The sequence below is a fragment of the Triturus cristatus genome, chromosome 6 (genome assembly GCF_964204655.1).
Source record: "Triturus cristatus chromosome 6, aTriCri1.1, whole genome shotgun sequence".
Taxonomy (NCBI): Eukaryota; Metazoa; Chordata; class Amphibia; order Caudata; family Salamandridae; genus Triturus; species Triturus cristatus.
The window spans coordinates 818,300,012-818,326,090 of record NC_140589.1 but is presented as its reverse complement, the minus strand read 5'-3'; positions in this window follow the sequence as shown (position 1 = coordinate 818,326,090).

Sequence of the window (26,079 nt, the reverse complement as noted above, 5' to 3'; positions counted from 1 at the left end):
AAATATCCCTGGCAGATAGGTATTTGGTAGTTCTTGCCATGCACAGTAGATAAATTAAATATTTTTCCTTCCTTAGACTGCCTTGATTGTCCCAGGAAGGACAACCATTGGGCCACCACTATCACTCGGTGGTCAAACAGCCATTTGGGAAGCGCTATGAGGTGGGGCCAAACGTCTGGTAGCATTTCTCAAACAAATGTTTGGGAAAATAGATTTACCTTGTGTCTAGTGTCACTACTTGTCTCCATGCTGTTAGCATCCACAAGGTATCTTCGCGCTGGTGCTGTTTCAGGTGTGCAGTCTTGGAGTGCATTAGCAGCTGGGGCTGATGAGCCTCTGGTCATGCTGCCCATACTTGCAGGGCCACTTGGGCTGAGTGTTTACTGGCACTCCTAATTGCAGAAGTTTCCTGAGCCACACAAGGATGCCATTGGAGTCCTGGCTCTATGTTAGAGGGCTCTAAGATCTTTTAATTCAATCCATGACTGGAATTTCTTGCTAATCACTTATGTGACCAATCTAAAATGACTGCCAACATTCACCCTTTAGGCTTTCTACCAATACATCATAGCTCCTAATTGTGTTCCTATTTTATTTTAGATATAAAAGGAAGCTTTGAAGATCTTTTCACTGCACCGCTACACGGTTGGGGTTTGCTTCACCTGTTGATGCCAGTTACAGCTCCAGTCTGTGCTAGTGCTTCAGTCCTTTTATTCTGTGCTGGTCTTTCTTGAATCTGTTCACTCTATGCTTCACTCCCCAACTCTTTAGGGAATCCTTAGGACTGTTGTTGTGTGCTAAAAGGCTTCTCCCTCCTTCCATGTCAGTGTAACCTCTCCTCAGACATCTGGTCCTTTCACGTGTTATTGTGTAGGATCAACGTGGTTACAATAGGGCATTGCCCATTCCTCTGCCTTTCAAGAGCTAAGCTACCATAGAAGTCCTCACCGGTATATTACATGTACATACTTAGTCATGATAAGTTGGTTTTCTGAATAAATTGCCCTTGCACACACTTACAAGGTGTCGTGTTCACCAATATCTCATCTTCTTCCTCTTAGACAATTCATGTACATGATAAAGTATCACAGGCCATAATGCAGGATTTTTAACCTGGAGAAGACATGAATATATATTGTGGGTGGTCTGTCTGTGCAATGTCAAGGGATCTCTGGAAGGGGCCCATAATTAATCAGATCGTCACCTCCTCGCCATCTTCTTTATCACAATCCGTGCTGAACGTAGGGTTGCAGGAAGCACACACTAGTTTCTTTCCACACATCCACTAAATATCTAGCATGAAATGCCACAGTTCATGTAGTCTTTGGGGCCTATTCACAAACTGCATTTTTTAGTATGTGAAGTAGCACTACACTAGTGCAAAATACTATTTGTGAATCGATAGGCAGGGACCTTCACTGCTAGTCCCACCTTTCCTATCTTTTATGTGGGTAGATCTGCTGCATGCATCACTGACACTTATAAGCCTAGGTTTTAGTATTACATTTGGGAGAGACAATTGAGAGTGGCTGAAAAATTGGGAATACTTACTACAAGATGGAAGGGGTTTAGAGAAAAGTATGGAGGGGTTTAGGTAAGGTGCAGGCCACTACAAACTTTCACCCACAACGAGTATGCCCATTGCTATCCACTAAGAGCATTTTTAACATTAATACAGCCCTAAATGTGTTGTAACAGTAGTAAATATACTCCACCCCAGCCTTGAAGTAAGTCAAGCACCAAAACCTGTCACTCATAGGTACTGCAACATGCTCCCACTGAAAAGAATAGAGGCAGGGCCTTAAAATAAACCCCCCATAGTAAATAATGCTAAATAACTAAAACAGTTTGGACTTTTAAAATATATATGCATATTTTTTTCATTCCTAAAAAAATGATTAATTGTAAAATACGTTTTTACATTCTTTTAAATGTAATTATACATTTACTCAAAAAAAATTAAATTAAACTATTAAATTCGTAAAAAAGTACAAATAATATAACATACTTTGTGCACATAACTGCTAACAAACTTTAATACATATGAAATAATAATAAAAATGTTGATGTGGGTGGGATTTTTTTAAATATTCTTTAAGAACTATTGCTTATAAATTAAATACATTTAAAATAATTAATGGATTAGTGCATGTGCAATTCAATGAATAAATGTGCTGTAACATTTAATTTTAATAGCCCGATGTTTATAAAAAAAGTTTAAATTATGATATATTTATAATTTATATGAAAATTCTTACATTTTTTTTTTTAAAGTTTGATCATCTTTAATACATTTTTTTACTGTACTTTTCCGTAGGGAAATCTCAGTCATAGTGACGGAAATCTCCACCTCTATGTGAAAAGTTACTAGTAATAACTTTACGCTAATAAATCCTGTTGAAGGAAGCTCGAAAAGGGATGGAGACATGCAAGTATAATTTAGACAGACGGAGGAAGACTGGAGCAGTCCTCTGTAAAGTGGCATGCTTAACAGCACGCTGTGTAGCTGACTACAGCAGTCCAATTCCTCTGATGAAAACTACATAAGTCATCCTTCACCTTGGAAGAACCCATACAACACAGATTGTCGTGTCATCCTTTCTTACTAATCATGGACGTGTGTAACCAATACACGCCGGAAAGACTGTTAGACCCCCTCCTACCAGCAGGGTGCCTGGCTGGGCCCTTACTCCTTTTGAGTCACTTCCTGTATTGGTGTGCACTTCAACACTCTGACAGTAAATTGGTATAGATTCAGGTGCCCCTCATTGCTAGGATCTGATGAGACTCCTATTGATACGCTGTCGACACACATTTAAAATGAACCCAACGTTCACCATTGTTTCAGAAGGCTGTGAACAATTCCAATTATTGTATACCAATCAAATGGTTGTTTTTGTATATTTTGAAACATTGTTGTATTTCATAACTTGTCACTTTAGTATGTAGGTTCTAAGTTCACTTGGGAAACCAAGCGCTTCCTTCTTGACTTTGCATTATTTTTGACATAAACAGTATTGCATTTTACTCTTTGGGCTCCTTGATTCTTCTTCTCTTTTGGTACACCTTTACCCCTGATTACTGTCATTGTGCTTAACTGTTATTGAGTATTCCATGTTTTGTTCCTTGATATATACCTAATGATCGAAGGGGCATATTTACATGGGGATATTGTCACCAGAACGTCACTTTTAGTGATGTTCTGGTAGCGATCTACCTTTCTCCCTATTTAAGAGGCTGCTTTAAGCAACTTAACGCCGCCTTGCAAATAAGGCCCCTTTTCACACTTCACTTAGCGTTAAAGAGGCGTGCAATGGGTGTTGCAGCGAGCGTTCTGCCGCAACACCCATTGCTTTTTGTTGCTGCCCCATATTTACAAGGATGGGGCAGGGCCTCTCGAAGTTAAAAAGGCGCTCAGAGACAGAGATTTGAAATATGCTATGCTCTTCCCGGCCAAACTCAGGATGGTAGCGGATGGAAAGTCATGGTTCTTCACATCTCCGGAGGAAACATGGGAGTGGCTGGAGAACTGTTGGGACCCACAGGACTGATCATCAGAACCGTCCACTGGGACAGGATCGTCGTCCCGAGAATCGTAGACAGTTCACAGGTTCGGAGTCGGGAGAATGGAGGGTGGCACCACTAAGTAGTGAATTGACTCACGAGACCCCAGTGGTCATCACAACACTTAAACCAAGCCGACATTTCTTGGACTGGTGGGCTATATGTTTGTTATGGTCCAAGATGTCAGGTGTCTAGACGAGGGCCCTTTATATTCAGAGCGGAAATTGTATGATTTAACTTGTTACCTCACTATACGCTTTCAGTAACCTACACATCTGTATGTTTATTATGATGTACTGACCTAATGGCTTGCTTAACGTAGGTGAAATAGGGGATACACAAAGATCGATCAGGGACTGGCCAGGTCGCATTCCACAAAGTTGTAAAGTAGTTATGGGTAGAAAGGCGCTCTGCATGGTTGAGTGGTGGGCAGTTTCAAGTCCACACTGCAGGGAGACAGGGAGGGGGTGGGAGGGTGTTGTTTTACATTGTCACAAGACATAAGTTTTTCGTTTTTTTTAAGGGGAATGTTCGAACAGTGCATGTGCACAGTACAGAGCCATGAATCAGTAATGCACTGGAGAAGTACAGTTACGTTCATGGCCGACTATTAATGTGTTGGTTTTATGTGTGGATAAGATTGCCCTCAAGGTGGTACCCTGACCTGAACGTCTGGGGCTACACTTGCCCTACCCTCAGGTATAAACATCCCTACCCACATCATCCAAATGCATGGTAATTCGCAGAAGGCTCCAGTACGGGGTCAGTTTAAACTACTCTCTTGGAACGTAAATGGCTTAAGCAATAAAATCAAAAGAGGGATGGTCTTACAGTATCTGAAATGGCAAGCCCCCGACGTGGTCTTGCTTCAAGAAACCCATATCCAAGGGAATACTTACTGCACACTTAATAGGTGAGGTTACAAACTGGTGGCTCATGCAGGCTATGCTAGGGGATAGAGGGGAGTGGGGATCTTTCTGCGTAAGGCTTTCCCCTTCCAAATATAGATTGCAACACATGTCGCCCTGGGTAGATTTGTCATGGTGTCCGGGTGTTTGAAGGGCAGGCCGCTCAAAATAATATTGCTATATGTCCCGCCCAGACTACATGCAACGACACTGGAAGATTTCGGCACCCACTTGCTCAATCAACCTGAGGGTGACATCCTGCTGGGAGGAGACTGTAATGCCGCTCTGAGTGGGGAATTGGACAGGAGGCCGCCTAGATAATCCACCGGAAAATTAATGGCAGATTTTCTCAGAGCCATGGGCCTAATAGATACCTGGAGAGCGCAGAATTCCTCATCCCTACAATACACTTTTCTCTCCGGGGTTCACGGGAGCCTATCCCAGATTGATTATATTCTTTGTAAGGCCGATCAACTCGCTATGTTTGACAAGATTGCACATCTTCCAAGGGGCATCTCTGATCATTCTCCCCTGGTGGCATGATACAGGGGCTCTCCCCCCACCTCGCGTCCGGAGATGGCCCTTAACCCCTAGTACCTTAAGGTGCCGGCAATTGAAGAGAAACTTCCCAAGGAGACCACTGATTACTTCAAGGATAACTATGGTTCTGTAGATTCAGATGTAGTGCTGTGGGAGACATATAAGACTGTGGTGTGGGGAGGGGGGTGTCGGCGATCACAGGTCAACGGAAGGAAAAGAGAAAACAATTGCTGGTGATCGAGGGCAAGATTAATCAACTGGAGCGTGACTTACTCACAACTAATGCTCCAGCCACCACGCATAGGCTTCTTCTGAAGCAAAAAGAATATAAAGACATTGCCGAGGAGAAGCCAGAGTCCAACCCAGCGCCACCCAACACTGCATCTACGAGGTCGGTGACAAGTCGAGTAAACTACTGGCCAGGCTGGATAGGCAGGACAGGGCCAATAGATGGGTTTCCGTGATCGAAGGCAGGGAGGGTACATTGTTGCATAAAAGGGACGAGATTGCTGAAGCATTTGCGGCCCATTTCTAACAGAACTATACACCTGTCAGGGCCACTATGCAGGAGGAAGCGCAGGAACTACTGGCCACCATCAGGCTGCCTGTTTTGGAGTCACAGGGAGTCAAAGATCTAGATGCGCCTATGACGACCGAGGAGGTGGTTAAAGCAATCAGGGCGCTTCAGTCCGGGAAAGCTATGGACCCAAGCGAACTTCCAATAGAATTGTATAAAGCAACCACATCTCGCTAGCCCCATATCTAATTAGAATGTACGATAACAGCGTGAGGAAGGGAATTTTGCCCAAAATGCAGAGATTGGCCAATATTGTAGTCATACTTAAAGCAGGCAAACCCCCGAGCGGTGCAGATCATACAGACCTATCTCCCTTCTAGACCCAGAAGTTAAAATGCTCGTCAAAATCTTGGCAATGCGTATGTCCCCCCGGCTGAGCAAGCTGATCCATCCAGATCAATCTGGCTTTATGCCGAGCAGGAACACTTCCCTAAATTTACGTCGCCTTCATGGCATCATGGGCAGGTCGGTGACGATCAGAGAAGACGCAGTGATCATGTCATTGTATACAAAAATGGCGTTCGACATGATTGAATGGCCCTTTTTATTTGCAGTACTTGAATGGTTTGGGTTGGGCAAGAAATTTTTATCCTGAGTACGACTCCTTTGTTTGATGCTCCGGGCCCGAATAATAGTGAATGGCGGGAGATAAAGAACATTCATGGTGCAGAATGGTACCGGGCAGGGTTGTCCATTATCTCCGTTAATTTTTGCCTTGGCCCTTGAGCCCCTGGCAATTTGGATCAGGGGTGACCCCTCATCCGGGGCTTGAACTGGACATCGGAGTGGGAGGATAGAATCTCCCTCTATGTCGATGATATTTTGTTGTCCTGGTCAGACCTCTTTGATTCATCGGACACTACATATTTTGTACACCATTAACTGGGACAAGTCCCTGCTCCATGTCTTGTGTGGGGATTGCCCCACCTTGCCTACCTGGGGATATACATCATGGCCGATCCCACATTATTTTACGAGAACAACCTGGTTACCCCCCCTGCACCGCTTCCGCGAAGATGTGCACCACTGGGATACCCTGCCCCTCACGTTGTAGGGCATGGTCGCCTTATATAAAATGATGGCTCTGCCCTGCTTCGTGTATGCATAATTTGGTACTGGACCATTACTTCCAATCCATTGAATCGGAAGTGCGCTCATTGCTCTGGAATGGTGGTGCTCCCCGTATTGCATTGCTTAAACTAACAAAGAGCTGGTATGATGGAGGGATAGCCCTGCCTGCACTTAAAAGTTACTATTGGGCCTCTCAACTGATGGTCACGAACCATTGGATTCATCGTCCCATAACCGTCCCATAACGGACCCAGCCTATAGAATGGACAGACACAATATGCCCGCAGGCGATTATCATAGGGCAATTTATGGGGGGACACAGAACACACCCAACTTGACCCCAACATCCACTACCATCGCCCTGTGGTGGACGGCTACCGCAGCCTTGGGGTGGAAAAATAAGATCACGCAGGTCACCCCATTGCTTGAAACAGACCAACTCGGGTTATTGGCAAAGCACCCAGGGTTTGACAAGTGAAGCTTCGTTGGACTCTCTACAGTCGGGATATGTGCATGGGTGGCAAAGTTAGACCTTTTAGTGACAATCAGCGGGACTACGATTTGAATGCACGAGAAACCTTCCGCTACTTTCAGGCCAGAAACGCACTGCAGAGGACGATACCCCGAGGCTCTGACCTACCTGTTTCCTCACCCCTAGAGGATAGACTGCTAAACGATTACCTCCCTGATAGGGTGATCTCCCTGACATATAGAAAAATACTTAACAACACCCCAGATGCAATGGGGAAGATATGAGCAAAATGGGCTGAGGACGTGGGGGATATAAGTGACGAGGACTGGCAAGAGGCACTGGCATCGCCCTGGGAGGTGGCAATTCGATCCCGCTTCAAGCTGATCCAACTCAAACTCCTCCACAGGGCGTACTATACAAGTTCAGTGTTGGTCAAAATGGGCACCATACCCTCCCCGACGTGCCCTAGGGGTTGTGGGCTGACTGGTACATACATGCGCCAATAGTGGGAATGCCCGCTTTTCCAGCCTTATTGGGCGAAGGTAACATCAGCGCTGCATTCGATATGTCAGAAAGCAATGGAGGTCATGCCCCGGTGGTACCTTCTTAACATGTGGGATGCTACGGATCTCTCAAGGGCAGAGAAAATATGGGTCGCCCTGGGGTGCATGATAGCTAAGCGTAATATAGCGAGATCCTGGTAGCACCAGGCTCAAATTTAGAGTGGGAAGCAGATATGGACTGGTACATGCAGGTGGAGCGGGCGATCTATGAGGGTAGAGGGTGCCCACAAAAATGGACCAGAATCTGGGGGGCATGGAACGAAAGTTGGGGAATGCTGCGTACACCATTCAACCATTCTGTTCAACATGCAGAGGATCTCTTGGAAGAATAAGTATGAAGATGTTGTTTTTTATTTGTTTTAATATACTTGTGTTCGTTTTATTGAGCGCCCTGCTGTATATTGCACTGATGCACCTTGCTTGTATGATAGTAATGATACATGCTGTGTACTTTGTTTTTGTTCTTCTTTGTCTGTTTAATAAAAAAGATTTAAAAATAAAAGGATGGGGCAGTGCCAAAAATGAAGACCAGGGAATACCTGGTCTTAGAATGGCGATACGAGGAGAAATTATCAATTTCTCCTCATATTTTGCTCTTTCTATGTGTGCTGCATTCTGCAGCACACAGAGAAACAGCACATCGCCTTTCAAGATGGTTTATGTGCAGGAAGGTGTCCATTCTTACACATAAAAAAATCGCCCCTGCAGCAAAGGCAGCCTTGCAACATGGTGCAAGGGTGCCTGCGCTGACGCTAGCCAGCTTTTTTAGCACCTGCGCAATGGGAAACACAGGTGTGCCGCATATTTTTGTAAGTACGGTGCATCCCTGCATTTATAAAATTAGTGCAGCATTACCAATTTTGGAGTAACACGTGCTTCGACATTTTATTTTAATTATCCCCCTTTGTATCCATTCCAATTGCCATCTACATCTCATTTGCCAGAGCAACTCAAGGGGTAGGCCTACGCCCCTGTCTCTAACAACACAGAATAGTTAGGTCTCGGTCCCAAAAAACGAATATACAAAATGGATCAGGTATTAGACTTTGTAGAATGAAGCAATGTAAGATAACACATTTGAATAAACATCAGCAAAACCAGGTAAAGACTGGGTAAAGAACTTTGTTAACTCCTCCATTTGCTCGATGCCAGAATAACACATGCCCCAATTGGCTCACCTGCTTGTAAAATACAGAAAGCTCATTCACTGCAATGGTAAAGGCTCCAGATCGCAACATGAACCATCACACCTAAGGGCAGATTTACAAAGTTGTTGTGCATAGCAACACAGCACAGCAACCAAAGTTTCTGCACTGAGTTCCATGAGAGGGAGGCAACAGGACGGACCATATCATAAACTATGGCTCTCTTGCTTTCTCCTCTACCACTGGGGTAAATTAGGTTGCCTAACGCCATGCACACACCTTTACACCACATTACAAAGGCCTCTGCGTGGTGTCTACCATAGATTTTGATCTTGAAGGGTAGCCTTCTAGTATGAAATAATACGCTTAAACAACTATAAAGCGTTTCCCACTTTGTATGTGATCTGTGCAGTGTTCTGTGTGCAGGTAGGAGTTGGATCTCTCGCTGAGACAGACACCCTTGGATGTAAGTCATTAACATTAACATTTTGACATGGATGGTGTGGAGAATCCCAGGGAAGGAACTCCCAATCAGGGGAACATGGGGAACCCAACCAAAGAACCCAGTGTTATGCTGACCGACTGACTTGTGTGAGGTTCAGGGTACTAGCTATTTTCAAGGGAACAAGGCAAATGCCTTCTTCGGCTACACCTTTCTGTGGTGGCACGTACCACTCTTTAAAGCGCAAGCTAAAAGGTGCAGGCAAATGTTTTTAGACCGATGGCTAAATGCCAGTGTCTAGGTATGGCAACCTCCATCAACTGCTGACTGTCAGGGCTTGTGCTCACGCAGTTTTTAAACAAGGAATTTTGAGTGAAGGGCTCACTCATGTCACTGCCAAAGTAGCAAAACTTGTCAAGTTATGGTCTTTCAGCATCCCGGCTCTTGGAACCTCACCTCTGTCACTTGCTGGTGAAACATCCAGACACTTATTAGTTCTTATAGTCTCTGAAGGAGTCCATCACTGGAGCATGCTGTGACAAGCAGCATGGCCTCTGGGTCTTCTCCTGCACAATTAATCAAAGAAACTACTGGCATGAGAAGTGCATTCTGGTTGGCCAAAAGTGCCAAAGTCTAAGGTGCGAGTTAGCAAAAAGGTGTAACGAAAGGATACCAGGAAGCATAATTGAATGAGATATGGTTCGGAGAGTGAGCCCACGGTTACAGCCCATGGCTACATTTTTTATGTGGTTCACTAATATGCAGCATCCTCCACAGCACGCTCAAGAAGAAGCATCCATTCCACTGATTAGCAAGATTAGCAGTCACCATTTCCATTCCAGGGCAAAGACACACTTAGAAGCTGCAGATATTTCAATTATCACTAGGATACTGAAGCCCAGCATGTTCTACAGACATCAAGGGATAATTGTGGTCAAATGGAACCTAATGCTTTCATCTCCTTCTGATCATGGCTACAAAGCCCTTTATTGTTACTGTATGTTTTATCTGTTATAGAAATATCCAATATCATATTCTCCAGGTAAGCATCTAATAACAGTGGATTTGGTTTAATGAAATAGTTGGTATGTAGACAGTGGCAAGCTGCCCAGGAACATTCTAAGAAAGATGCCTATGTTATGTACACCCTGGACAGGATTGTGAAGGCAGGGAGAGACTCAAACATAATAAAGAGAATGAGTGGAAACTACGTGAAAATGTTGTGAAATATACCTACAGATGTGAGGAATCAATGGATGGGCTGAGCAGTCTATATGTGAGTCCACTGCCCTCCTTGCTGCAAAGGCAACAGCAGAGCAAGCAGCCTTCAATTGAAATGTTTTCAGCAGAAAAAGGAACAGTTGCCTTATAGTTAGTCTCAGGAATTTACAGCACTCTTCGGCAAAAATTCAAGTAAGCATTTAAAGTGAACTGCATTTACCAGAATGCTTAGGGGTGAACTGTGCTGGGAGACGAAGCAGTGTGCTCCCATCCCCCTTCATTTTGAAAAGGCTCCCTTGAGTCATTGAGCTGACGAGCTTTTGGAGATGCACCAGTGCGCCAGAGAGAGGTACTGAGACCTGAGAGGATTGTGGTAGCTGAAATTCGTTTTTTATCTCTACTGATGATGGATAATATCCAGAAACACATGTGTCTAGAGATTCACAGCACTAACCTGCACCAACCTTGGTGAAAACTTCAGCAACAATTCAAGTAAGCATTTAAAGTGAACTGCATTTACCATAATGCTAAGGGGTGAACTGTGCTGGGAGGTGAAGCAGTGTGCTCCCGTCCCCCTTCATTTTGAAAAGGCTCTCTTGACTCATTGAGCTGACGAGCTTTTGGAGATGCACCTGTACGCTAGAGAGAGGTACTGAGACCTGAGAGGATTGTGGCAGTTTTCTCAGCAACCCCTGATAAAATGTGTTTTTATCTCTACTAATGACGGATAATATCCAGAAACACATGTGTTTAGAGATTCACAGCACTAACCTGCACCAACTTTGGTGAAACATTTCGGTAAAAATTCAAGTAAACATTGAAAGTGAACTGCATTTACCATAATGCCAAGGGGTGAACTGTGCTGGGAGGTTAAGCAGTGTGCTCTCACCCCCTTTCATGGTGTTGATTTTGTACTGGAGATTGGAACTGAAAAAAGTGATCTGCTGCTACTAGTAGAAGAATGCCCCAGCGGTTTCCGCTGCTGTGATGCCAATATGATGTGGAGGAGAATATGATGATGAAAAAATCACTTCTGCATTTTCTCTTTGTCCTAGATGTTGCTATCTTTCAATTTCACGTTGAGGCACTCTTTTCTCAATTCAATTCATGCTGCTCTAAAAAGAGAAAACAAGTAGACAGCCCATGTTTATACCAAGGATCCATAACAGTTGTATACTTTCTAAAACTTTAAATATTTGTTTTCCCTATGATTTGTCACCAGATGATTAAGAAAGCTGTTGATATAACCAGTAGCTTAATTATCCTTATTACCTTTTTTGATGCTATTCATAAAGGTAACTTTAACGTCTTAGAAATCTACACCTTTTTAATAATTTTATATGAAAACTGTCATACACTTTCTTAATTTTCTCTATACTTTATCACAGGGCAATCTCCATCCCATCTGTGGATTATTTCTATGATAAAGTAAAAACATATTTACAATTCACAATGGCAACTCAAGAACGGTTGTGGTAATATTCACCACACACTGTATCATTCCCAGAGGAAGGTGCTCCACTCTCAGGTCTTACAATCCAATGAACACCCTAAGGCTTTCAAATGCAACAACATGAGGGAGAAGAACACTTTAAATGGCAACCTAGTTAGTCTGAACAGAAGAAAGGTCTTGTATCTTCCAATGAATCAGTGTTCAAAAAAACACAAAATTCCAATTAATAAGTCAAGATGCCATGGGCAAATTTAATTAAAATGTTAATTCTTTATTTCTTGCTTGAACAGTGCAACATGAACATGGACACAGTCAACCCGTTTTGTCCCTAAACTTTGGGAAATCGTCAGGGCATAAGTTACAATTGTTTAATCATGATTTGGACAGTCAATAGTTTAATGTACTTTTACATCCCTGTGATGATGGCTCAAAGTCCATAAACAAGTCGTTAAAGCTTAAATTCTCCAATTATTTTCTACATCTCCCAATATCGATGTCATGAGTCCTGGCACAAAGCTATAGCCGTCTTAACAGCAACCTCCCCAGCACATTGTTAATTTTTGGTCTTGCCTAGACAGTCCTTGCACTGTCTCTTCAAGACATGCTGTATTAAGGTATGGACTTGAAGATTCGCCTATTTTTCGCCCATCTTTTCAATTGGCTCCTGTTACTGTCCTTTCTAAATGGTTGCCTTGATTCATGAATAGGCTTAGTAGTCCCTCCTTAGTACTGCCTTTTCTACATTTGTAACCTACCATGAGGACTTGCCATTTTACTTGTGCTGTTACTCGGAATGTTTTATTTACAGTCTGTGAGCACAATTTCTTAAAGGACTTTCTCCTACCTGCTGTTGCAGGCAGGACATGCTCTCCCGCAACTGCTTGTTTTGCTGCAGTTGCGCAAACACGACCAGAAGGTATTGGAGTGGTTTACGTGAGCACCAGTTCTCCAGTTCCAAATTAGCATATCGCCGTGATAACATTTTCCAGCAAGGACATCGGATGGCATTAGGATTGCTCCTCGGCTCACTTGCTAAAAACCATGACTTCAACAAACGATTCTTACTCTCTCTTTCCTCAATTTGTTCCTTTGTGAAATGGAAAAAAGAAAGAAATACTTTGGCTGCAAATGTCATCTTCAGACATTCCCTCCCGCAACCCCTTGTTTTGCAGTTGCAGCGCAAACCCAACCGGAAGGTATTGGAGCGCTTTAAAGGAGCACCAGTTCTCCAGTTCGGAAGTGGCAGCTTGCCGCGCTTTGCTCCTCGGCTCACTTGCCGAAAACCATGACTTTACCAAACGGCTCTTAGCACCACTTCACAGAGTTTGCCAGTAAAGCGCTACTTTCCTTTTCTCTTTTTTTTTTAAACAACAGTCAGTGATCACTTCTCCTGCACTGCCGCCGCCCCTCCCCCTATCTCTTTCTTCCTCTTAATCACTCTTTGGCTGTGTCTCGCTCGTCCTCGTGTCTTGGTAGACCGGGATGTATAAAACGCAAAGACTTGCTTTGATCTATCAGTGAGGATTGTATTGCTTTTTAAACTCTCCAAGATGTGGCTCTACGTGGGTTCTGGAGTGCCCCACACAGGGCCGGATTGGGAACCAAAACCTGCCCAGGCAAAGTGCTCGGCCGACCTCCCCCCCCCCCCCCGCGCGGGGGGTTGGAGGTGCCACCGACCTCTTTGCCAGGGCCAGTTTTCAGCCGATTTTGTTACAGGGCCTATTTTGCAGCTATGCTGCAAAAACGGCCCTATAAAAAAAATGGCCCCCAGGGGCCCAAAACCGGCCTCCACCCGTGCGGCGCACCGGGGGATTGCCCGGTGCCAGCTACGGCCAGTCCGGCCCTGGCCCCACACCCCCAGTTATTGATGGTGTTGGATCCCACTATGTGGCTCTGCATTGTTTTGTGGCTGCCCAAATGTACTGAGAGAGGAGAACATTCAGAGACTTGCGAGCAGAGCTGGTTCAGTGCCCCTCGCTTCATTGAGTGAGGGTCCGCTGGCAGCCTCTGTGCCCTTGACTACGACTGCCTGCGCCTTGCATGAAAGACAGTGATGAATCCGATCAAAGGCCTGTTTGTTTCTGTTTACGATTACAACCGCATTGGTACTGCTTTGTAAAGTGTGGCACTGCATCTTATATTTACTGGATTCACACAGTGAACGTTGTGTGAGTTTGCAATTGACTTTGCAGTATCTAGCAGGCTTTGTCTTCGTTGCCTACCGTGTGTTATTGAAATCTGCGCTCCAAAATAAGAAAGTGTGTTAAAACCGAGGGCTGTGAACCTCATCAGGTTAACATGGCATCCCACTCTTTTGATTCCTTTGAACATCAGTCAGTGTTCACTTCTCCTGTTCTGCCGCTGCCGCTCCCCCCTCTCTCTTTCTTCCTCTTAGTCTCTGTCTCGCTCCTCCTCACTTGCTGAAAACCATGACTTCAATAAACGACTCCTACCCTCTCTTTCCTCTCCTTTCCTTGATTTGTTCCCCTGTGAAATGGATCCAAAACCTTTGTCAAATGCAGTATTTTTCAGACATTTTTAGGTCTCGCCTGACCAGCGCTTTAGCGCTGCTCTGGCGAGACTTATAGTAAGCGCGTTTTGGATGTGCAAACAGTGGCTTTGCAGGCCTCCAACTACAGTGCATGTGACCCGTCCAGGCGCGCGCACCATTTGGAGTCCTGCAACCACTTGTTTGCTTTCACTTTAGCCGTGATTCATCGCACCATTTGGCAGCCTGCGTGCCCGCCCCCACTCCCCCTCCCACTCCGTCAGCTTCAGTGCGCGCTTGTTAACTATTGAAGCTACAAGGGCTCTGCGTACTTGATGCTGTTTTAAACTACTGGTTAATCTTGACGCTATATTGGGGATACTGTGTTGAGCCTTGGGCTGCTATTGACGCCGAATTGTGTGCTTTTTGAAAATGGTGGTTGGTCTTTGCATTATATTGGCTGCTGGTTAATACAATGGCTGCTCTTGGTGCTGAGTTGCTTAATGTTTTAAGACAGCATTTACTCTAGGCACTACATGACTGTTTCCACCCAGTGGCCGGGATTGACACCACGTTGGGTGCTGTATGATTCAGTATTTGCTCTTGGCACAGCTTCCAGCAATTTTAATTGCTTGTGACTTACCATTTGCAGCACCCCTCAGCGAAGCAGCTCTTTACTACTGTGCACTTTTAAATCAGGCATTTCTATTTTTCTTTACACAGTTTAAATCTTGAATACTTCTGGGCCAATGGCCAATCATTCACTACACATGAAACAACACCATCGCCAAACACGTGTTCTTGTTTTACGTGGATTAAACCAATATGACGCTTTACAATCTGATTGAAAGTTGCATGATATCCTTTAATAAGAAATACAGTAACCTTGTGTGCTGCTAGACGCCATAGGCAGCGCGCCTGTAAAAGATTTGTTATTCAAGAGATCAGGGCTGAAGTGTTCGCCAGCCCCAAAGCTTGCCTTATGCAGGGCAGTGGGCTGACTCTGTCATCAAAAAGGGTTGCGGTTTACGAGTCTCGCTATACTAGCCTCAAACTGAAGAGTTCAATGGCAATATGTAAACCCAAATGTACAATATCTGGTGCCAATAGTATGGTATACTAGAGTACAATAAAAATGTTCTCTCAGCCCCACCCGCAAACTCCCCAGTCACATGGAAACTGATCTGGTTTAACAAAGTATTAAACCAAGATGTTGTAAACCTGTTGTAAGTATGTAAAGCTCAGATCAATACTGCCTTAATTTTGGGAGGTAGAGGTATCCTTTCTCCTTAAAAAAAAAAAATGAAATATAGGAAAGCCAGCTAAGGATCAAGTGCGTAGGAAAAAAAGCATTTGCAATACAATAGGTCTCGTATTTGTGAGTATTTGAGCTACTGGCATTGTAAATGACAATGCCTTTTATTTATGTGTTTTGAAAATCTGTGAGTAGTGTGTACTTATGGTCCTTGCTTACGAGAAGCAAGGCTGGCATTAAAAGACGTGCAGTTACTGCCAGCCTTGCTTCTCGTAAGCAAGGACTATAAGTAAAATGTGCGTATTTATGCAACATTTGCAGGTTTGCAAAACACAAAAATAAAAGGCATTTTCATTTACAATGCCAATAGCTCATACTCTCGCAAATGCGAGACCTATTGCATTGCAAATGCTTGTTGTATTTGAAAGTGCGGTCTCAGGCAGAGAAAAAAAAAGTTCAAAATACGAAGAAAGAACCTAAATAAAGGAAGATAGAGTGGTCGCAGAGTGGCCAGATTGGTTTTATTCACAACCAGCGTTAAGGTAACTATGTTTTTCCTGCTTACACTTTACATGCTTTCCTTAATCTTACATTGCCTATGAGTGTTTGCTATTTCCAGGATGATGTTACTTTTTTTTTCCAGTCAGCATATTACTCTTGTCTTTCCTCCCATTTCTGGTTCTCCAGTGCCACAAGGTCCTACGAATAGCAATAGCGCTATGCAAATATCATCACTTCACTGCATGCAACAAACCAAAAGAAAAAACATTGTCATTTTCAACACCAAGAGCTCTAGCTTTCACAAATGCGAGATCTATTGCATTGCAAATGCTTGCTTAAGTCAGCATGATGGCTGAGTGATCTATACCCTCTTAACTGACATCAGCTATGAACAGCAGCAGAGGTTAATCAGCAGTATCAATGCAGTCTTTCATCCATCTAATGTTGGTAAGCAGATAACAATTACAATGGGTAACTACAACACACAATATTATGGGTGGGTGTATCTCATGTAATTTGCTGTAGCATAATTACATAAACTTACAGCAAAATTATGCAAGAGTATGTGTAATTTTGCGTTGAGTGTAACCTTGCCTTTAGCACTATTTTATTAGCACAAAATTCACACTTGTTTCCAAAATGGACCAAAGGATGTATTTTGTGCTCAGAAATTAACACTAAATGCAACAGAGCATGAATAGCAGCAGTCAGCAGCTGCTTTGCACTCTATTCCTGTGCTCTAATGGGAAGCATTCATCCCCAAAATACTCAAAATTTCATAAACTGGTGTAATTGCATAATTTTCTGTAATTTAACGTCACAAGATTAAAATGAAATTATTCTGGTTAATCCAAGGCATTTAAAATTTCGCCCAAGCCTAATTCTTTTCAGTGCTTAGAAATGCCTGAACCCTAGTATGAACAACTATTTTAATAAAATTTTTAACTATTGGGTCTGGTATGACAACTGTGCCTGTCTGCTAGACATCTTTTAAGTAATAAAAAGATAACGGGCTTTTGGTCAGCTCCCTTCAGCCAATGGTTGGTTTGAGTGAGACCCTTTTCAGCCATTGCTTTGAGTTGACGAGCTTGGGAGCGCCTGCATGCCCTGAGTGGAATTATGCCTGTGAAAATTAAGCTGCAGCATGTCCAGCAACCTACGACCTTTTCCCACCTGATGACGGAGGAATCCAGAAACACGTGTCTAGGGATACGCGATAACAAATTAAGGCATCAGCCTATTATTACTATGAACTTTGTTCTGAACTGAAAATGATGCACTACATCGACCAAGATGCCCAGAGGTAATGATGCTCAGATGTGATGACAGTGTGCTCCTACTCCCTTTCACTGTTTAAAAGGCTCCCTTGAGCCACCTGGGTTGACCAGCATGGGAGCACCTGCATGTCCTGAGTGGAATTATGCCTGTGAAAATTAAGCGGCAGATGTCCAGAAACCTACAACTTTTTCCCTGCTGATGACGGAGGAATCCAGAAACACGTGTCTAGGGATACGCAATAACGAATTAAGTCAATAGCCTATTATTACTACGAACTTTGCTCTGAACTGAAAATGATGCACTACATCGACCAAGACGCCCAAAGGTAATGACGCTGAGACGTGATGACAGTGTGCTCCTACCCCCTTTCATTGCTTTGAGGTAGTGTCAATCATATCTTGCATCATCCATGAGGATTATTTCTCTCTCAGAGTCATGCTATTACATATATTGCTCCACTTGGTATGGCATGTATTCAGTGCAAAGCATGGCCTGCATTGTTTTCAGCATCTGGCAGGGACTGATTGCAGTATACAGAGGCTATCTTGTAAAGAAGGCTCCCCCTATTAAAAGCAGCTAATTCTGCATGATAACCAAATGCTTACGTGAAGCATTATTTCCATAAGCCTGTAAACGCATAATAATATTTGTAAGGCTTTTTTTCAGGAAAATACTTTTTTGTGTAAAAATAAATGCTAAGTGAAAAATACAAAACACATAACTTTGTTCATAAATTAAAACTGAAAAGTATTATAGGTCATTTATATTCATGCACATGTCAACTTTAAGTAAGCATTTCTTTTATATGTAGTTTGCATTGCTCATTTTATTTCCACCAAGCATGATTCTGTAAGGCGAGCCCATTTTCTTTCAATAGCACGCTACTCTGTAAGTGAGTCTTTTTCCTTTCCACAGCACCCTCATCTTGGCTGCCACATTGGCCAATTGCTCAGCAGTCACCACAAAAAGCTGGCTGTCCACAACAGGTATGTCATGCCCAAGCCACAGCAGGGGGATCCCAACTGTGCTAAATGCTGTGGCATGTTTAGAGGACTTCGGGTGGCACTCCAGCAAAACAGTGCATGTAACATGCAGACCACAAGTTATAACTCTTGTAAATAATTCAGTGGGTTATCCAGCTGATGCAAACATTTGCCTGTAACTATCAAGGCACCAGTTTGAACCGAAAGAGGGAATTTGCAAACTTCCATTCATCTATAGTTGTAAAAGCATCATTGAGTTGGGTAGAAATTAACACCCATTAAAATGTGCCAAACATAACTCAGCTGGTATTTTATGCTATCCATATGTCAAGTTTTCAGAAGACACCCTTGCTTTTGGAGAGGAAGAAGCACATCGTATTTACTCTTTGATAGGAGACATTGAGACGACCACGGCAGGAACCGGTACAGTACAAAGTAACATTAAACAACTGATATATTTAACCAAACGTGAAATTAACCAACGACTTCATGCCAGCACCCTCATTCCATATCATCGCGCCCAACGCATTCCTAGAGGATTACGAATCTCACTCAAACCATCTCTTTGCAAAAATGATCCTAAATTCATCGATAGATGGTATGGAATCTTAAATAAGTGTTCATTGGACCTTATCTTACTGATAATTGAAGAGTTATCAAAAAGTTTGGATGAGCTTAACACGGAGATAACCCAACTTAAGAGCAAATTATCTTCCAAAATGAATGCAGATGAACTGTCAAAGACACTTATAGACATTAATGAACAACTTAAAAGACACACACAAGAAATCAATGAACGGAAACGCTGCAAATTTCGCAGAGACACGATGGACTACAAACTGGGAGAAGTCTACAATTGGGCTGAAGTGTATGCAAGACGGAGACAAAACAAACCCTTTGGGAAATCATCTGACACCGATACTTCACCCGTCAGCAGTGATTCTGAAACTATCAGAGGCAGACCCAGAACAACCAGTCATAAGGAACAACCTACGTCAGAAATCACACGAGCCACAGAGATTCCATCAACCTCTATTACTTCTGCGGTTCCTTTTTTAGGAACAGGACACCAGGTCAGCGAAGACCCAGGAGGAGCAAGAAAAGGAACATCCTCCGAGACCACCGCAGACAAGAGAGTAACAAGGATTCAGAGATGAATGAATCTGATAATTTGGTCATCAACATCCCTTCAACCTCTTTGAATAGTCAAGAAGTCAAATTGCTTCAGAAGGGATCTTCATTCGTACCGACGTATTCCTCTAATTACTTAGAGGCTGAAGTGAGTCTATAGAAGTTTATGCGATCATTAAGATTGAGACACTTTTTTACAAATATCGTGACAGAACCTCTTGAGAAGACAGACAATACCCTAGCGGGTTTAAAAATCAAAAGCACGTACATGGCTCCAGGGAGCCACAAAGTTTTGGATACCTTTGAAACATTGGTTAAACGTGATTTGCAACATATCTTCAAACACAATAAAATCAAGCAATCCAATCTGACTGTGAGAGACAAGGCTCTATTAAGAAACTTGGCTGATAACCCCAATATCAGATTCCTTAATGCAGATAAGGGTGGAGCATTAGTTATAATGGATACTATAAACTACAATCGCAAACTTGATGAACACGTACTGGACACATCAACCTATTCCAACGTGGGGCATAACCCCACCGCACAATTTCAATCAGTTCTTCAGAACATTCTTGACAAAGCAGTCCATGATGGCACTATTGCTGACAAGGAACGGAAATTTCTTATTCAAGAATTTCCGATAAGACCCACCTTGAGGATGTTACCCAAGACTCACAAAAATCTCTCAGATCCCCCCATGAGACCGATAGTTTCCACCTGTGGATCTATCCATGAACCAGTGGGTAAATAATTAGATAAAACATTTACAGCCATTGATACAACAAATGTCCACATACATCAGAGACACTACTGATTTTCTGAACAAACTTCAAAGCATCTCGATTCAGTGGAGCGATGACATGTATTTCTCTACCATTGATGTAACGGCTTTATACACTTCAATTCCACAGAATTTTTCTTATTACGAGCCGAATTGGAACAGGATTTCAAAGTCTTCCTACTAGAACTTCTTCATTTCACTTTATATCACAGTTATTTTTCCTACAACAACCAATTTTTTTATACAACTCAGCGGTACTTCCATCGGAAATTGTGCAGCTCCCAGCTATGCGAATCTGTTCATGCACAAATTCAAAATAGACAACATCATCAACAACGAAACATGGAAGACTCATTTAATTTTATTCCTACGCTACATTGATGACATCTTTCCTATCTGGAGCAGCTCAAAACATGTATTAATCAACGCCATCGATCAACTCAATAAAGTCGATCAAAGACTTAAATTTACATATAATATCCATAAGTCTCAAATCAATTATTTGGATGTTCTGGTGTATATCAAAGATCACAACATAGAAACAACTTTATACAGAAAGGATACCGATAGGAACAATCTTTTGCACTATTCTAGCTTCCATCAACCAGCACTCAAGACACATTTACCATATTCTCAACTTCTCAGGATTAAAAGAATTATTTCTGAACCCAAACAACTTTCTCAGAATGTGTCAATAATGGAGCATCGGTTTCTTGATAGAGGTTATTCTCAAGAAATCATCGCTAAGGCCACCAATCGAGCATCATCTAAATCCAGATCTCAGCTTCTGACCACCAACAAAAGTGCCAAAGCAACGTCCAGAGCAGTCATGGTTACCAAGTTTTCCACTGAGAGTTTCAATTTCAACAAAATTATTTTGAAACATTGGCCTATGTTGCAAGTTGAACCAGATTTTAAGAATATCTTTTCAGACAGACCTTTGTTTGCTTACGAGAGAAGTAAGAACTTAATGGAATGACTTAAACCGCAAATCAAGCATGATTCAATCATGATACACAAAGGCATTGTACCCTGCCACAATTGTGGCAATTGCAACAATATCATCAAGGGCAATTTCACACAACATCCGACACGAGGATTTAACATCAAGTTATATGTTACAGGCACTTGTGACTCCAAGAATCTTGTATATATGCTCAAGTGCCCATGTGGCTTGGCATATATTGGCAAAACAGAAAGGAAGATCAAAACCAGACTGAATGAGCACAAAAGTAACATTCGTAGCAAGAATATGAAATCTACAGTGGCAGCACATTTTATTAATCATAACATCAGCCAACTAAGATTTTTGATATGCGAAACAGTGCCCATTAAGGAAGGCAGAGACAATCGCAAATTTCTCCTTCAGAGAGAGACTTTTTGGATTTACAAAATGAACTCACTGGCGCCTCACGGACTCAATGACCACATTGAATTCAGTTATTTTTTGTAAACAACCACATAATCTCTGTACTGTGTTTTGGTTACTTCTAAACCTCTTCTTCCCAGTCACGTCTCTAACCACCTGTTTACTCACTCTTTACCCTTTTTCTCATTTCCAATATTTTCTTTTCTCTGTTTTTTTTGCCTTTTACGCATATCTTCTTTTTCAACCACACATTAACGACTTTGGTTGTATGACTTTCATACACTCTGTTCACACACTTTTTTAGTTACTCATATTCTCGTATTTTTTTCCCATTTTTAATTTTCCTCACTTCCGTTTTTTCCACTCAGTTTTTACTCTTTATTCATATCCCAATGTTTATCCTTACACTTTTTTAAGCATTTTCTGCATTTCATACTTCAGTAGTTCACATACACAATTTCCCATTTCAAAATGGCTGCCTTACTTTTGAACAGTGTTGACACACTCCTCTTTTGGTTTTTTCTATTCCATTTTGTCTTTATTCACCCTTAGTTTCTTATTTCCATTTTTGTTTTCAATGTCCAGCATGTTATATTTTCAAAGATGATATACGTATCAATTTCCCATTCCAAAATGGCTGCCACATATTTGCAGAGCGTCCACACACCCTATACTGTGTGGCAGGATACGGCTCTACCCTCTGCCTCGTATTTGGAGGTAACGGAGCACTTTGCTAAGGAAGAATTCTGTTGGGCGGGCTGTTATATATGTGGCCAACCCTCTTCACTATTTCCTGTTAAAGTAAATCGCAATTTGGAACTTTGCCCTGAGGAAGTCTTTTGGAATATTAACCATAGACGAAACACGTGTTGGCTGTTTTTTCTAAGATCGAATGAATTAAGAATAAAACCTTTCTGTTCGAAATAAGTGATTCGAAGAAAATCTTCTTTACGAATGGACTTGGATTATTTCTCGTCCGGATAATAAAGCCCTTTTGCTTATACAAGTCTTCTAAGGACAATGACAAAGCTGTAAATAAAGATTGTGAAGGAAGATGAAGATCGGACAAGATTTCCATCTGTTACATTGAAACTCGTGATTCTGAGAAAACTTCTATGAACTATAATTGAAGTTTTATATATGCGAAGATTGCTCAGGGAACTATTATTTCTTTGAATATTTACAATTGCCATCAATTGTAGTTAACAGTGTTGGGTGGTGGCTGTTTTGTTCCCTTTGATGCAATACTGTGATAATTCTGTTCTCTTACTGTTCTAACCACTATATGCTTGCGCAGGATATACCTCACTACCTATCACTAAGCCGCCCACACACCCTTCTTTACTGTTTATAACTGTGGTTATACCAATGGCCACTGCGTGAATTTTTTCGAACGACGGGAGCATGCTGAACGCTAACTATACTAACACTAAGGTACGTGCACTTCCAACAAACATATTCACACCGGATACAAACGGTGTTGTTGTAATTATGGATGCCCATTTCTTTAGCGGCTAAACACCACGTGTTGCTTATTTTCGAGCACACTGTTTAACCTTTATTTCACCGATTTGTTTTCTGGTACACATCCTGATCGCTTTCACTGTTTTCGTTCATTAACATTATCCAGTTGTTTGATAATTTTATTAACCTCTTCGTTTTCTGAAACAAGCTAAATGTCGCTCATAGAACCTGGACACTGGGCGGCACATTATATTTTACCTATTAGACACCTTTTATTATCGTCAAGCGCGTTTTGATATGTTTTGTCTCAGAACACTCATTTTCGTTTATTCGGGGTTCACGCTTTTATTAACACACAGGATTTTCGTGTCTGGGCACAAGGCACCTGCATGAGTTAATGTCAGTGTAAGCTAAATGGCCGCATAATTTCTCCTATCTCTACGTTTTCAGGAATATTACCCCTGACGAAGGGTAGTCATTATACCCGAAATGCATTAGGGCTTATCCTTCAGCTGCACACAGAATTTTGGAATTCTTTGAACATTGCATTTGGGATAAACTCATGAATACAATGAGTATAACCTAATGGAGAACTTTCATCAATAAAAATTTTGGTTTGAATTTGCTTGGAACCATTGGATTTATCTTTATATTTAAACCTACAATGTTTTCGTAAACCAGTGGCTGCGCTTAGGAGGTACACTACCCACACAGGGTAGTGCAACTGTAGCTATTATTCTTACATTTTGGTTTAGATGACGACTCCTCCCAGCACGCCCATAAATATTCAACAGTATCATACAACTACAGTTACGTATAGGTGTTCATCACCCATTAGGTTTTCAAAAGACACCCGCGGGATGACTGTATATATTTGCTGCGCACCATGCCACAACATGTCCTTAAAAATGAAACTGCAGAGGCTGACACTGTTCCTTTGGAAAATTTATTTCATGTGGTGGAGATGCACATATGTAAAGTACAGCTGCATGTTTCACAGAAATGACTGAAAGGCTTTCTGCAGGTAGGTTACATTCTAACTCAGGGGAAAAAGGGGCTAGTAGGTAGTTAGTGAAGACTGTATTGCTGAAACCAGATTCATAGTTACATTAACTTATCAAAATCACCATACTAGGGGTGTGGTAAAAATGGCAGAGATTTTGGGTGGGAACCTCTGCCATCTGATGGACTTGACATGTAGTCAGAAGCTATCTCATTTACGCCCACTGGCAAAACACTAGGGCCCTCATGTTCAATCTATGGTCGCAAAAGATCCGACACGTAAAAATTTGAGCCTTTGCAACAAAATGGCATTTTTTATTTCACAGATACGCATTGCAATTCTGTGACACATTACTGAATTGTAATTTAGGTTGGCAAATACATACCAAATCGGTATTCGGAAGCGGCGTGTTGAGTGCTTGCCTTCCACATACCAACTCCATAAGGTATGTACTATTGTTTTGCAACAGAAATCCATTCACAAATCATTAATATTTTACTACCTCGTCAAAGGAGGTGGTGAGCCACTTACAAACATGAAGTGGACCCCTCTCTGTTTGTGAATGTGGATAAACACATTTTTAGGAGTAGGCTGTGGTCCCTGTGACCTAAACATGCCCTATTTTCCTTTCAGGAAAACAAGCTGCATTTCAAAACAAAAAACGATTGCTTTATTTTAAAGCAGTCAGAGACAGGAGGCCAACTTGTCTATGACTTCATGCACATTAATGAAGTTGGTCAAACTGCAACCCACTACGATTCAGTATTTTGTGAACCAACCTATTAATGCATATGTCCGTTCGCAAAATGGCAGTAATTTTGACAGAAGGCGGTGTGCAAATGCAACCACTTCTACTGAATCCACGTCAGTGCATTCCAAATAAGATATAGCAAATTGTGAACAGTTCTGTGTCGCAATTTACAATTTCTTATGTGGAATGAGGCTCTTGGATTTGAAGCAAGTACCTCAGTGTATGCTGATCCCATGCTGGTCACAAAATGTTCTTTTGCTGCCAGCATTTGGAAACAATGCAGACGAGGCAAGACGGAGATGCTGTGAGAGTGGTCCTGGCATCTAGACTAGCTTCCACACTTCAGTGAGGAAAAAACCTCCTGCCTCAAAGCAGACCCTCTGTGTTAACATCAGTATACTGAGTGGCAAGTGGCTAGCATGAAGGACAGAGAAAGTGCTACCAGCATTTTGCTGTGATGCGACCAGGAGTGGATAAGATGCCGAAGGAGCAGCGTGCAGAGCAGGGACCGCACATGCATAAATACAGAGGATATCTGAGTGGTGCAGTGAGGTGAGGCTTGCACTAATCAACTAAACCCATTGCCAACATCACAGCAGCTTTAGATTACACCAACAGAGGGCAGCCATATCCAGCAGAACCATAACTCAGAAAGTGAGTGGGGAGGAGACCCCAGATGAATTACGCGGCCCATAAAATATGTGAGAAAGGGAAGCGTGTGCCTGTGAGTGCTACACAAAGGCAATGAATGCAGCCAATGAATGCAGCCTCTGGGTCCCTAAATAACTAAATAACCGTGGTCTATAGGAGAAGGGCAACAGCAATAGAAAGATAAAATGGCAGTGTATACACAGCCACAGGATTAGGGCTCAGAGGTCACTGTGAAATCTTAAAGCCTGACAAGGCAATAGTAGGGAAAGAGACCCATGGTGCACCTGCACTTAAGGGTTGGAGGATGTCAGCTTCCCGTCAACTGAGCCCCAGTTGGCTGAATTGATGGAACGTTTCCCCTGATGGCCCAAAGGATTTAGGGCCATCTGAGGAAAAGCATTATGCCACCTGCCCTATTTAAGGTGGGTGGTATCATATCCTTTCTTTTCTGTCCGTTACCACCAG